Source organism: Aythya fuligula, chromosome Z (assembly GCF_009819795.1).
Source record: "Aythya fuligula isolate bAytFul2 chromosome Z, bAytFul2.pri, whole genome shotgun sequence".
In the NCBI taxonomy this organism is placed as follows: domain Eukaryota; kingdom Metazoa; phylum Chordata; class Aves; order Anseriformes; family Anatidae; genus Aythya; species Aythya fuligula.
This window is the reverse complement of record NC_045593.1, coordinates 84780209-84794803: the sequence shown is the minus strand read 5'-3', so window position 1 is coordinate 84794803 and position 14595 is coordinate 84780209.

The window sequence follows — 14595 nt, the reverse complement described above, 5'->3', positions numbered from 1 at the left end:
TGTCCAAATACTTCTTAAAGTCTGGTAAACTTGGTGCCGTGACCACTTCCTTGGGAGAGTCTGTTCCAGTGCCTGACTACCCTTTCCTACCACCCAGCCTGATCCTGCCCTGTCCCAGCTCCATGCTGTTCCCTCGGGTCCTGACCCTGCCCCTCCACTCCCCTCATGAGGGAGCTGCAGGCCACCACGAGACCTCCCCTCGGCCTGCTCTGCTTGGGGCTGAACAAACCCAGGGACCTCAGCTGCTCCTCATATGTCTTGCCCTCCAGACCCCTCACCACCTTTGTAGCCCTTGTTTGAACACTCTTTGTTTTATGTCTTTCTTGTATTGTAGCACCCAAAACTGCACAAAGTACTAGGGGTGAGACCACACCAATGCAGAGCTGAGCAGGACAATCCATTCCCTTGGCCAGCTAGCAGTGCTGTGCCTGAGGCACACAAGGATGCTGACAGCCCCTTTGGCTGCCAAGCACACGCTGTTGACTGGTGTTCAATTTGCCATCAACCAGAACCCCCAAATCCCTTTCCAAGGGACTACTCTGCAGCCCCTTGTCCCCCAACCAGTACCTATATCCAAGCTTGCTCTATCCTACATGCAGAATCCGGCACTTGCTCTTGTTAAACTTCATGCAGTTGGTGATTGCCCAGCCCTCTAATGTGTCCAGATCTCTCTGCAAGGCCTCTCCACGTTCAAAGGAATCAACAGCTTCTCCTAATTTAGTATCTTTAGCAAACATACTCAGTACGCATTTAACTCCTATGTCCAGATCATTTAGAAATATGTTAAGAAGAACTGGCCCTCAAACTGAGCCCTGGGGAATCCCACTAGTGACCAGCTGCCAGCCTGTTGTAACCCCATTAACTTCCAACTTTTTCAGGCTGACCAGTTTAGAGCTTTTACCTCTTGTCCTATCACTATACTCCCTGAGAAATCATCTTACCCCATATTCCCTGTAGGCCCCCATTAAGCTGCTATAACATCTTCCCAGAGCCTTCTCTCCAGGATGAACAATGACATCTCTCTGACATTTTTCATAGGATAGGTACACCAGCCCTCTGATCATCCTTGTGGCCTCCTCTGGACCCACCCTAACAGGTCCATGTCTTTCTTATGCTGGGGATCCTACCATAAGAGCTGAATGCAGGGCTCCAAGTTGGGTCTCACAAGAGCAGAGCAGAGAGGGAGATTCACCTTCCTTAACCTGCTGGCTGCACTGCTTTTGATGCGCCCTAGGATATGGTCAGCTTTCTGGGCTGCAAGTTCATGTTCAGTGTTAAATCCATCAACACTCCCAAGTCCTTCTCCACAGAGCTGCTCTCAATCCATTCTCTGCCCAGCCTGTATTTGTGCTTGGGATTGCCCCAGCCCAGATGCAGGACCTTACATTTGGCCTTGTTGAACTTCATGAGGTTCACACAGGCCCACCTCTCAGGCCTGCCCAGGTCCTTCTGTATGGCATCCTTTCCCTCCAGCATGTTAACAGCACCACACAGCTTGGTGTTGACTGCAAAGTTGCTGAGGGTATACTCAATCCCACTGCCCAAATCATTGACAAAGATGTTAAATAGTATCAGTCCCAATACAGCCTCCTGATGAACACCAAGACTCACTGTTCTCTACCTGTGCATCTGGCTATTGACCACAACTCTTTGAGTATGACCATCTGGCCAATTCCTTATCCAACAAGTGGTGCACCTGTCAAATCCATGTCTCTCCAAGTTAGAGACAAAGTTATCATGCAGGCAGTCTCAAATGCTTCGCACAAGTCCAGGTAATTGATGTCAATTACTTCGCTCTTTCCCTCTCCACCAATGCTTTAACCCCTTTTTAGTAGCCCATCAAATTTGGCAGGCGCAGTTTACCCCTACTGAAGCCATGCTGGCTGTCATCCATCATCTCCTTACTCTCCATGTGCCCTAGCACAGTTTCTAGGGGGATCTGCACCATGATCTTGCTGGGCACAAATTTGACACTGACTGGCCTGTAGGTTCCAGGTTCTTCTTTTTTTCCCCCTTTTTGAAGAAAAAACCAAACCAAACCAAAACAAAACAAAAAAACTTTTAAAAAATAGGGGTTATGTTCCCCTCTTCCAGTCAGTGGATCCTCACCCAACTGCCACAACTTCTCAACCATGAAGGACGTGGCTTAGCAACTTCATCTGCCAGTACAGGAACTGCAGATGCATATCATAAGGTTCCATGGACTTGTGTGCCTCCAGGTTCCGTAGATGGCCTTCATCCTGATCTCCTCCTATAGTGGGTGTTTCTTAATTCTCCCAGTCCCTGCTTTTGCATTCTACTACTTGGGATATGTGTCTGGAGTTCTTGTTGGTGAAGACTGAGACAAAAAAGTCATCGAGTACCCCAGCTGTTTCCATATCCTGGGTAACCAGGTCTCCCATTTCTTTTCAGAGAATGCCCACATTTTCTCTCACCTTTCTTTTATTATTGATGTCTTTATAGAAGCCCTTCTTTTTGCCGTCGATGTCCCTGGCCAGGTTCAATTGTATCTAGCTGTTCTCCAGGGTCAGCTCAGCTCATCATAACAATAGATGCAATGCTGTTCTGTATCTATGTCACAGTAGCATACATTTCAGTATTAGTCATATTTAAGAAACAAAACTCACAGAACTTACCACAATTCAGCAAAAAACTGTAGATAAATAAAAGAAATTGACAGTCTAATTGCAGATGTCAGAGAGGGGCAGAATTTAATCAACCCATAGCTTGGAACCAGTATTTACTAAGCCCTCAGCAGCCTCTGCTTTTGGGATGCAACTGGATTCTCTGCTTCATCAGCCTAGAGCATCAAGTCCATCCAGAAACAGTCCAAACTGGTCTTGAACTCCAGAGCAAATCATGTCTGCCTGCTCACACCATTATTTTCACAGCTCAGAAGGGCTGTGACTGCCCTCTCTGCCCTCAGGGCCCTTTCCAGTGGTGATTAGCAATTCACCTGAGGGCAAAGGACTGCTTTCACGCACTAGCATTTCAAAGTGGAGCTGGTTTTCTTGCACTTGAGAATACAGTGTCATGCATCTGACTTGAGAAGTGCTCAAAAATCTGTTTTCTGGAATTTTCAGGTTCATGCAGCAGTGCTTATTCAGCCATATCACACATCCTGTTTGACTCTGTGAGTCCACCTTCACACCTCATGCCCCTCTCTTCCTGTCAGTCACCAGCTGTTCTACACGCATGGCTTACCTTGTAGCTCTGTGGAGAGCATGGCATTTGAGAACAACCCTTTACAGCAAGAGTCCTGTGCAAGCAATTGTCTCAGCTCCCAGTGTCAATGCCTGCATCACTGCTACAGGATGGCATTTACCATCATCCACCCCCCATCGAGACACAGGTGCCCCCAGCAAAGGTGACCCAGAGTTTCAGAAGGGGGCAGAAAATGCCTGTTTTCCTGTCTGAGACCTGGGATACTCTTGTGAGCAACATCTGCTGCTGGTGGCCTCCCAGGAAGAAAACCACCTGCTGCATCAAACCTCACCACTTACCTTCCAGCCATCAGACCCCTTCCAGACCCCAGGACTGATCTTGTGCTGAAAGATCTCCCTAAATGGATTCCCTGCAGCAGGGTATGTTTAAGACCGGTAGTGCCACTACCAGCATTACAGAAAGAGAGCAGAGAGGTGGATGAACGTAACCACCTTCCCCTCCAAGAGAGAGGTGAGAGCCAATGCCCAGGCAGCCTTCAGGGAGGGTCACAGTGCAGCAGCAAAGAGAGTTTGCAGAATAGTCAGATAGTGTCAGCAAGAAGTGCCTTGTTATTGTCCATTCCCTACAGAGAGATGTTGGTTGCAGGGATTGCTGTTACTCACTTTGTTTTTCAGGCTTTTTATATTTTTGCTCTCTTTCAGTCTTGCTAGGTTAAAAGAGGAGCAAACTGTCCTGCAGTACACATGCGGTGCCCATTCCTCATGAAGCCCTCCCACATATGGATGTGAAATACCACTTCAGCCTGCTGGCAGGAGAACAGTGGGATTAGATTTGACAAAATTACAGTGAGAGGCACAGGATCATCCTGTCTCTCCAGGTGTGAGGCCCCATACCGCTTTGTTCAATGAGAATGCCCTTCAAGGATGCAAATGCAGTTTTAGCTCAAGCCTCTGTACAAATGGCTATTGTTTAAGATGCCCTGGAATTGTCACCTAAACTTTTCATGAATAGGAAATGAAGACCCTTGTTTAAGCAATGGAATGTCTCTGTATTGTAATAGATTTTGCAGACAAGGGCAATATGCAGTCCAGCCGGCAAATCAGGAGTGGAGTTGGCGGGTACACAAGGGCTGGTCCAAAGAGATCAAAGTGACAGACCTTTGCCAGGATCCCTGCAGTGGACCATGATGGTTATGAGCTGGAACATCTGGAAATAATGTCAGATATAGCTGGTGAGAACTTGTAGGTTCTGTCTCAGGGTGTCATGACCTATTTTCATTCTCAGTCACTCAGCAAAAAGACAAGGACTTGAAATGGCCTGTGGAGAAAAGTAAATTCTTTATCTGTACATGTATATGCACTATCTTTGAGCTGTTACGAAGCTTCCTTCTGGGCAGTGTGTTCCCACCAAAGAGGTGGGGTTACCAACCATAGCTGCATGGTGGATTGAAAAGAATGCTTCAGCCACCATCCAGTTAGACTGACCTCTCTCTGCCTGATGATGATTCTCACTCATCACCCCTCCAAAGGCTGTGCTGGACTGTGAGCACACCAGAAATGGGATCCCATGCCTTCATTTCCGACTGAGTGCAAGGCATTGAAAGTGTAGCCAGCACTGCAGAGGCTTGTGTGTACTTGTCAGCATACACAAGAGAAACTGGCTTAGCTGCAGCAAAACAGGTAAAATTCAGCAGGATGCATTAATGTCAAACTCAGTTAAGAACTGGAAGCATGAACTAGTAATAGAAGTTACTTTGGAGAAGCATTGAATGAATGTGTAGAATTGGTTTCAACAGAGATCTTCTTCTAAAATATACACATTTATGCATCACGCTGCATAAAATGGGGTGCAACCAAACTGCCAGAGCAGCTCTGAAAGGGCAAGCTCCTAGCAAAAGGACTTAGAGGAAAGCTCCCTTTCAGGGTTATTTTCTTAGATCAAAAAAACTTCATATCTGTGCTGTTTGCAGAACACTTCTAACCACAGAAATAGACGCATTGTGTGCAGAGGGCCACATGGGATTTTTAGACTGGACCCTGGACTCTGCCCTCCTTTTGCAGCATCACCTCACCATCATGTACTGTAGGACAATGTTGATGCATAGACTGAGAGCCCGCCAGATTCCTTCCCTCTACCATGTAGTTTTGGATCCCAAAGACAAAGGACAAGTCCCTCTCTTGCGTGAAATGGGATTGAGGGAAGACAAGGACTGTTTCTCCTTGGACATTTGCAGAGGGCCCACAGGGTCAGAGCATAGCAAGGGAACAAGGCCCTGGAAAGTGAAACAGCAGGAAATAGCCCTGCATGAGTCAACAGGACCTTAGTATGAGGAAGACACAAGAAAGCTGAGAGTGGCCAAAAGAATATTTTGCCAACACAGAGAAGCAGGAAAGCAGCTGCTCTGCGAATCACCACAGAGCAGGGCTGAGAGCTGGTGGAGGAAGGGGAACCAGTATTTTGGTACAGATCAGTTGGATTCTGGTACCACTACTGGAATTTACATGCGTAAGCCTCCTCTCTGACTACAGCCCCAAATTCTGTGCCTGTCGTGGATTGACACTGGCCACCATTTAGGCCCCTGCTCAGCCACTCTTCCTGCAGCAGTATGGGGGGAGAATCAGTATGCAGTTTCAGCTGGGAGACAGTTAATTTTCTTCCTGGTAGCTGTTATAGTGCAGTGTTTTGGATTTAGGATGAGAATAGTGTTGATATCGCACTGAAGTTTTAATTGTTGCAGAACAGTACTTACACTAAGCTAAGGACTTTCCAGCTTCTTGCTCTGTCCTGCCAGTGGGCAGGCTGGAGGAGCAGAAAGAGCTGGGAGGGGACAGACCCAGGACAGCTGACCCAGACTGGCTGAAGGGGTATTCTGAACCATGGGGGCATCATGCAGGAGAATTAATATCAGGGTAGGGTTGGCTGGGGGGGCTGCTGCTGCTCAGGGATTGGTTGGGCATTGGTCAGCGGGTGGTGAGCAAATGCATTGTGCATAATTTTTTTTTCTTATATTCTTTTATCATTTTTCCCCTTCCTTTTCTGTCCTATTACACTGCCTTTATCTCTACCCATGATTTTTACTTTTTTTTTTTTTTTTTTTTTTTTTTTTTTTTTTTTTTTTCTGATTCTTTCCTTCATCCCGCTGCAGGGGAGTGAGCGAATGGCTGTGTGGTGCTTAGCTGCCTGCTGGGTTAAATCACAACAGCAGGAAAGTGAGAAAAACTTATAGATTGAGGATAACAACAGTTTAATAAAAGAATCGAAGCTGCATGCACACGCAAAGCAGCACAAGGAATTAAATCACTCCTCCCCATTAGCAGGCAGATGTCCAGCCATTTTCTGGAAAAGAGGACTTCAGGAGGCTTTCTTTCTGCCCCTTTCTTTCCCTAAACTTCTCTGCTGAGCCTGATGTCAAGTGGTAAGGGGTATATCTTTGGTCAGCTGGCATCAACTGTCCTGATTGTGTCTGCTCCCAGTCTCTTGCCGACCCCTAGCCTCCTGGCTGGAGGTCAGAGTGGGAAACAAAGAAACCCTTCCTGCCATGTAAGCTTTTGTCAGCTAAACATTGGTGTGTAATCAACATTGCTTGGGTCAGCAAACTAGAGCGTATCTCTGTGTAGGCTCCTCTGAAGAAAATTAACTCCATCCCAACTAGTAACACACCTGGGACGGTCTAAGAGGGATGACCCCAGCTACCCCTGTCGTGTGATGTCCCTATTAAACCTCTGTCACCTCACAGCACTGGGGAAGTCACACCTGATATAAGACTGCTAAATTCTGCCTCCTAACTCTATTAAACTCATTGTAAACAGTCCCTGATAACACTTTAAAATAATGGTCCATTACTGCAGCAATGCTTAATTAGAGTGGAACTGACAAATGGAGTCATCATGATTAATGTTATTATAATGAGTACATCTGCAATTTGCTATAACACAGAGAAATGTCTGGCTTCCCAGGAAACCCTCAGATACAGAGGGTGTCTTTTGTATTCATAGGGATATAATAATTCCTCTGAAGGAATCTCATCATAATTTAGCATGAATTAATGTCCATTTATCACACTGTGTTACCCAGTGTAGCAATTTATCTAAATCCTATATATACAATGTAGACTCTTGTCTAAGAACACACAATAATGGAGAAATCCTTTGAAGGAATACATTTACTGTAGATCATTAATGCTCAGTGTGCTAAGTGGCCTTTAAATTAAACTAAGTTAAATAAACTCTTCTTTAATATACCAGTATAACTTCTTTCATTAACAAACACATTAAGGCCTTTTTCATTTACATAAAGCTGATGTAAGCATGTGATACTAAAATGTTCAATTAGCAGAGCAAAATGTAATTCAGAGTGTCTATATGGTAAGAAGAGGCAGAAGAACACAGGGGTGGCACACTAACCCAGTGTCTTTAGATAACTAAATGCTGGTCCTGCATTAAAATGATGAGGAAGAAAAAGAGTCACACATGATAGCTTCATTTGTATGGTCTGGTTCCACGGTTTGGTTCAAAGGTTATTCTTTGCAGAAGGGCAGTATCTGCAAGGAAGAGATAGAGGCCTGGAGAAGAATTTGTGGACTGTTCTGAGCAGTATGCCATTAAAAACATGACCAAGTCACTTGTGCCTCCATCCACACTGCAGGACCCCAGGTCTGGCGTTATCTGCAGCTCAGCTGTCCCCCTGTGGCTGCTTGCTATCCAGGGAAGTCTGCACCCACATTAGGGCTCTGGGTCAGCCTGCAGACTGGTTTTAACATGCAGAGGTTCCATTTGTTTCATGGAGAGATGAACAAATAGCTGAATTCCCAAGCCACACCAACTGTAATCCAGTGCCAATGGAGATTCGAGCAACACAGAGGGATGGCAGTTGAGTATGAGACAGTCCCACAGCCAGACATCTCTGATTCTAGTGAAAAGCATTTACATTAGTACATGAGCTCCTGCCTGTGCACCAGCCCCCAGTTCCTTGCAAAGAACTGCTCTGGGAACCCTGAAAGCAGAGCCCTGTGGGTGAGAGCTAAAGGGGGAGGGATTCTCATCCATCAGTGTAATGAGTCCCCAGAGTAGCACTTTACTCCTAGCAAAGCTGTGAGATGTGGCTGGCAACGTATTCTTGAGGTAGACTGAACTAAAATTTCTATGTTGGACTTTATATGAGTCTGTTTACTTTTCTAATATGACTTTACAATCCTCTTTAATTGGTATTTTTAAGCAAAAATAAATAAAAACTTCTCATAGATGTAGGGGAATAATTTGAATTTCTCACTACCATCTGATTTCCATTTCTCTGTGTGCAATCAAGAGAAAGAGAAGTGGTGGCTGCTTTTGACTGGAGGAAGAATACAGTCTTCTGGTAGAACTGAGTGGATGACTTGCTGACTAGTGTATGAATGATACACAAGCATATCTAGGAAAAAAAAAAAGAAAAAAAAAAAAAAAAGAAAAGAATATATCCCAACACTTAATATGGCTGCTACATGTTAGGTTGGAAAACATATCTGATATACAAGGAGCACAGAAGTCTGTTTTCTGTTCCCAAGGACAAGTCTGACAGTAAAAAAAGAACTCTGTGTGTGTTTAATTGGTCCTTTTGAAAGTCACATTGCAGGTATATCCTCATTTGCCTTATATAAGCAAATACTTCTATAAATAAATACTTTTTCTCTGTATGCATAATTCTTCTAAAAACCTTTTGTCTTGCTAGTCTCCACATGCTCTGCATGTGCTAAGGTTTGAGAAACTGTTAAATAAATCAGAAGACATGGGATTGTTTAGCTCAATGACTTCTAAATTCACTAACTAAAAAAAGCACTCTGATTGCCAGTACAGAGTGAATTTTATTTAGTGTACCTGCCTGGGAAGAGTAGAGATGCAAAAACTCTTGAATACAAACCAGAGAAACCAACAAAGAAGATGAGGGGAAGAAAAAGAAATCTGGAAAATAGAGTATTCAGAGAACAACAACAACAACAGAATAAAATGTTTATACCTGAGTTTCTCTCCAGCCAGAACATGAGGAGTGCACTGAGACAGTGATGGGAGCTGCTCCTTGAGAAAGCCGAACTGAAATGCCTGTGAAATGCATGCTTACCTTCTTCTTTCACTTTTACAGGGGAAATGTTTGCTAGCCATATGCTGCTGTGTCTTCTACAGGCACCAATGGAAATTGTGCTCACACCCACAATAGCTTCACTAATTCTCAAGGCAGATTACCCCTTTGCCACCAAATGGCAAATGGAGGAGGAGGAGGTAGAGGAGGAGACGGAGGAAGAGTTTCTTGCCACAAAGACTTTCTAGCCGAGGTGCAAAACCTCGCCTTTCAGTTCTCTGCACTGATCTCTGACTACAACAAGGGGTTCTTCTCTTGGAAAAAGTTCACAATTTGGTCCCTCAGTGTTTTTTGGAAAATTAGTGTTTGCCTGTATGGTTGATTTGTTGGTATTTTTTGCAATATGTTTGTTCTCACTGCTGAATATTATTAGTTAGAGAAGTAAGGTGGTGTATCTTATTACTTGTGTTAAACACAAACATGTAAAGCTTTTGTAAGCATTATAGGAAAGAATACATAAACCACCAGCTCATAGATACTGGGAAGATTCATGGCTGAAGGATTACTCTCAGCTTTTTTTGTCTTTCCTTTTGTATCCACATATTAAGGAGAACTGTCCCTAAAACTGAGCCTTGGGGAACCTCACTAGTGACTGGCTGCCAGCCTGTTGTAACCTCATGAGCCTGACGTGTCAGCCAATTGTTCACCCACTGCATCATGTACTTGTCTAGCTGTGTGCTGGGCATTTTGTCTGGAAGAGTAGTATGAGAAACAGTATTGAAAGCTTTGCTAAAATAATAAACAATAATAATAATAAAATGCATCTTCTGTCTTCCCTTAGTCAGTTAGGTGGGATTGGTAACCTTGTTGAAAAAATTAGTCTGAAACTGAAGTATCTGTGATGGATAGGAGTAGCTTTGACCCACAGTCCTAAAAATGCTAAAAGCTTAGTGGAGGTTAATCTCTCTGTTCTGAGCAAAATTAGATTAAGCACAGCAGGGATGGGGAAATACCTTCTCAGCAGTCATCCAAGCCACAGCAGCTATTTCATATCAAATCAGACATTTGGTTCAGGCCATTCCTGCTCTTGTCGTTTCCAAGAAGGGAGTCACAAGGGCCATTACTGCAGCTGTAGCATAGACCAGGACAGTGACCATTGGGCATGGACATCAGCCCTAAGGCACTGGCAAACCGAGGCTACTTGCCTAAAGGTTTTGCAGGTGGGAAGAACAAGAGAAGATAAGCACGTCTCATAGATGGGCTGAGCAATGGCTCTTACTTCTGTCCTGTGGCTGCTCTGAGCAGAGGCACCTGGCAGCCAGGTATCACAGTAACTTTCTTGAACATCAGAACCAGATGAGGTGACACAGGAGAAAGTCTGGAAAATTGTCATGAGAATCACAGAACAGCATGGTGGCGGCTGAAGGAGTCTGGAGGTCATCTTGTCCAATCCTCAAGCAGAGCCACCTACAGCAAGTTGCCCAAGACCACGTCCAGACAGCTTCTTAATATCCTCAAGAATGGATACTGTACAGCATTTTTGGGCATCCTGTGCTCCTGCACAGTCGCCTTTACAGTAGTGCCTTCCTTCCACCTCAATGGAGCCTTCTGTGTGTTTCAGTTTGTGCTTATTGCCTCTTGTCCATTCAGAAGGCCTGTCTTCATCTTCTTCACCAGCTCCCTTCAGACATTTGTGCACACTGGTGACACCCTCACAAGCCTTCTTTTTCTGAAGCTGAAAGAGTCCCAGCTTTCTCAGCCTGTCCTTGTAGGAGACTTGTCCTTGTAAAAGAGATGCTACAGTTTCTTCATCATCTTTTTGTGGTTCTTCACTGGAATCTGCAGTATGCCCATTTCTTTCTGGTGGTGGGGAGCCCAGAGATAGACACAGAAGAAATCACTACAGAATTCAGATCTTCAGACCTAACTTGAAAACTGTCACTTCAGTTGAAAATTCTGCTGAATGGTTTTGCTGGATTTCTCCCCCAGTAATTAGCTAGCTTTTCATTATGAGCAGGTGCCCATAATTATATGAACAGATGCTGATGTGTAGATGATTTTTCAACATATTACCACCTCCTCGTGATTATTAAAAATTTAAATAGGAAGATCTTGTCTGATTCTTTAAATTCTATTGTACCCAGGCATCAGTATTTGCAACCCTCTACAACATTAAGCACTTTAAGACATGACCACAGCATAATAGCACTCGCAGAATGCATTTTATTTTTTGTACATCTGTTTTGTGCATTTTTAAATACTTGCAGCTTTCTGTTTCATGCACTTTATGCATACTGCCTCAGTTATACATCCTCCTCCCCTTCAGTATTATGGCTAGTCCTACCTGGTTCATATCACTGCTTTTGGATTGTAAGCATTATAGCTGTAGCTGTTGAAATAATTATGTACCTTATTTGTCTATTTCACAATTATTAAACGAAATCTCTGAAAAACTGCCACCTGCATGTTGCTTACTAATCCCAAGCTAATGTGACTAATATAAAAATCTGACTTCTTATATCCATGTAATGTCATTGGAAAAGTAGCACTGTGCATGTCAAGGAGATGTTCATACAGCATAGAAAAAATATGTAAATATAACAATCTACTCCAATGTAACAACTAAAACAACTTTTAATTGTTTTCCTTTCACTTATATTTTCTGCTTGGCTGACTCTTCTTATGGCTCCTGGAAAGGCCAACTCATCACTTTTTCTTGTTAATCAAGAACAGTAATTGTATAAGTTATAAGACACAGGATGATTCTTTGCTGAATAGAATAACAATTTCAAGGAAATGCAAAGTAGGTTTTTTATGTGTTTTTGATTAGTATTTTGTAAGACTGACACGTGAGTAAATAAGGTCCCCAAGAGTCTCTAGGAATCCAAATGTGATCAAGGATTTTCTCACGTCTTTTTAGTGTGACAGCTATTCTTTCAGAAGGAGGGCTCTCACAGGGTCACTGGTGGGCTTATTGCACACTACTACTAGTCTTGGGTCTGCCTGTCTTGCAGATCAGAAAGTGCTATTCAGCCTCAGAAAATGGTGAAAAATATCTTTCCTATTCTTGATCAAGAGTATCAAGCATCAAGACAAGAACTTTGACAGTAGTATAGACACCATTTAGAAGGAACCATTAGTCTTCGGAAGCTGGGGAAGAAAGGGAGGCACATCGTGAGTACAGGTGAGGGTACCTCTGAAATACTGATTTCTTGCTCTTTCTACAGTCATTGTGCAGCCCACAACATATGTAGATATCCGTCTTTGGGCAAAATTTCAGCACCAAACCTGTGTGAGCCAGCTTACACAGGCGCATGTGCCCTTCCCTAAAAAATGGAGTTTGCATGGCACAAAACTCTAGATCCACTGCTGAGCAATACGAAGGGAACATCCTTCCAAGGAAATTTATACCTTGGCATTTGACATTTAATTGAGATGGAAGAGGAGCCTTCCTGCATCCAGCTGCAGGCATCAGCTGCTTTCTGCTGCCTTACAGAGACTCATGGCATCCCTCACTTGAAAGTCAGGTGGGCTGTGCATTGCTCAGGAGATGGTGAGACAAGAACCTCACCGTTTAGTTTCTCAGTAGAATAGGATGAGCATGAGGATGAACAAACCCTGACATCACTGACAGCATGTATTTTGCTCAACAGTACCACTCTCTTCATGGATTAATTCTTGTGAAGCACTCCAGCTGCACCTCCCCGTTCTGTATCTGCATGGGTTTGTTTTTTTTCTTTTTTTTCTTTTTTTTTTTCATGTTTCAGGTTTTTATTGTCCAGATGGGACAGAAAGGTGTTCAAAGTTGAGAAAAAGGGGAGCAGTAAGAGGAGGGAAATACATTGCCATGAAGCCAGAAGCTGGACTGCAGTGGAGACAACAAGACAAAGGTGGATCAACAGTAAAGTCTAGCTGCTACAGTGACGGGTTATTGTGCTGTTTTGTTCTTAAAGCCTTCCTAGTGTGAGTTCAACCTGGAAAATTAATCACATCACACTTTTACAATCTGCTTTGTGAAGGTGGTGAAATAAAAAAAAAAAAAAAGTGGCTGATCACAAGGCAATCTGCATTTGACTGAGAGCTGCTAAGAGAAAATTCTTGAGGCACTTTGGATGTGTACTGCTAGACAACAAAATAAACTCCTTTCTAATAAGAAGCAGAAATATTCAACAAAAAAGACTACAAATTGTTGAAGGAAGCAGAATGGGATAGTTTACCTCGATCTAAATATCGTATCTGATTTTAATTTCATTATTACCAGTGTTTTTTAACTATAACCAGATAACTTTAAGGGAATAGACAGCTGGATGTTTTAATATAATGAGTTAAGTACCACTATATCCTGAAATCCTTTAGTTGTGTATCTACCGAGTTCTTGTTCAGCCTGCTCAGCAATGCATGAAGAAAACAGTTGGAGGTGTAAAAAATGTCAAACAGCTTTCTCATATGCATTAAACTATTAATAAAGACAAAATGATCCTTATGTGTTTGGTTTATAATGTCTCTTTTATGAAAGTAAGAAGCAGCTTTGATTCACAATTCACTGTTTTCACCACTTTGTGTCTTCGCGGGAACATGTCAAGAATTGCACCCAGAGAACATACTAAGTTGAGGGGAAAAAGAGGCAAACGGAAGGGAAGAGACTCTGCTTTCTGAAGCAAGAGTGGCTTCTGTGCTATTCTTCTTTCTGCGCTGTGGCAAATTCAAAGCACAGGACAAGGGGAACAGGGTGAGGAGAGGGAAAGAGCACTTGATGGAAATTCAGAGGCAGCTGGAGAAGTTCATTATGCTTCCATGGCTGTGTTGCACTTTGGCCCAGATAGCACTTGCACATTTTGAAAACAGTATTTAACAAGTTCATTAAACATGGAAGAGATTATTACAAAGTTTCTTTGTAACCATTTTTAGCTTGTAACTTGTTAAACTATCCTGATGTGACATATGAATGTGAACCAGCATACCAAAACTTTGTACCCTAGAGCCCATACCATACACAATTCTGAGTCTTTGGAAGAAATCATAGAGTAAAGTTTCATGAAGGAAAACAAACATATCAAGCACAGATCCAATGTGCTCTCTGAATCCAAAGTAGAAGCCTGAATTTGGAAAACTCTGAAGATGCAGTCCAGAATTCAAGGCACAAGCAACTAACTCATCCTTAAAGAAAGTTCACAAGTTCCCCAACCTGGCTTCGCTCTAGATGCAGTTGCAAGAACAGAGGGACAGTAAGGACTGTGAGTTGATCCATGGTGTCCATCAGAGATCCATCTCCACAAACTCAGAGGGGCAGAGGAGCAGGTGGGAACTCAAATTAGGGACTCAGCAGAAGGGGCACCCTACCCAGGACCCTCCCAGAGCTATCTCAGGAGAGCCTCAGCC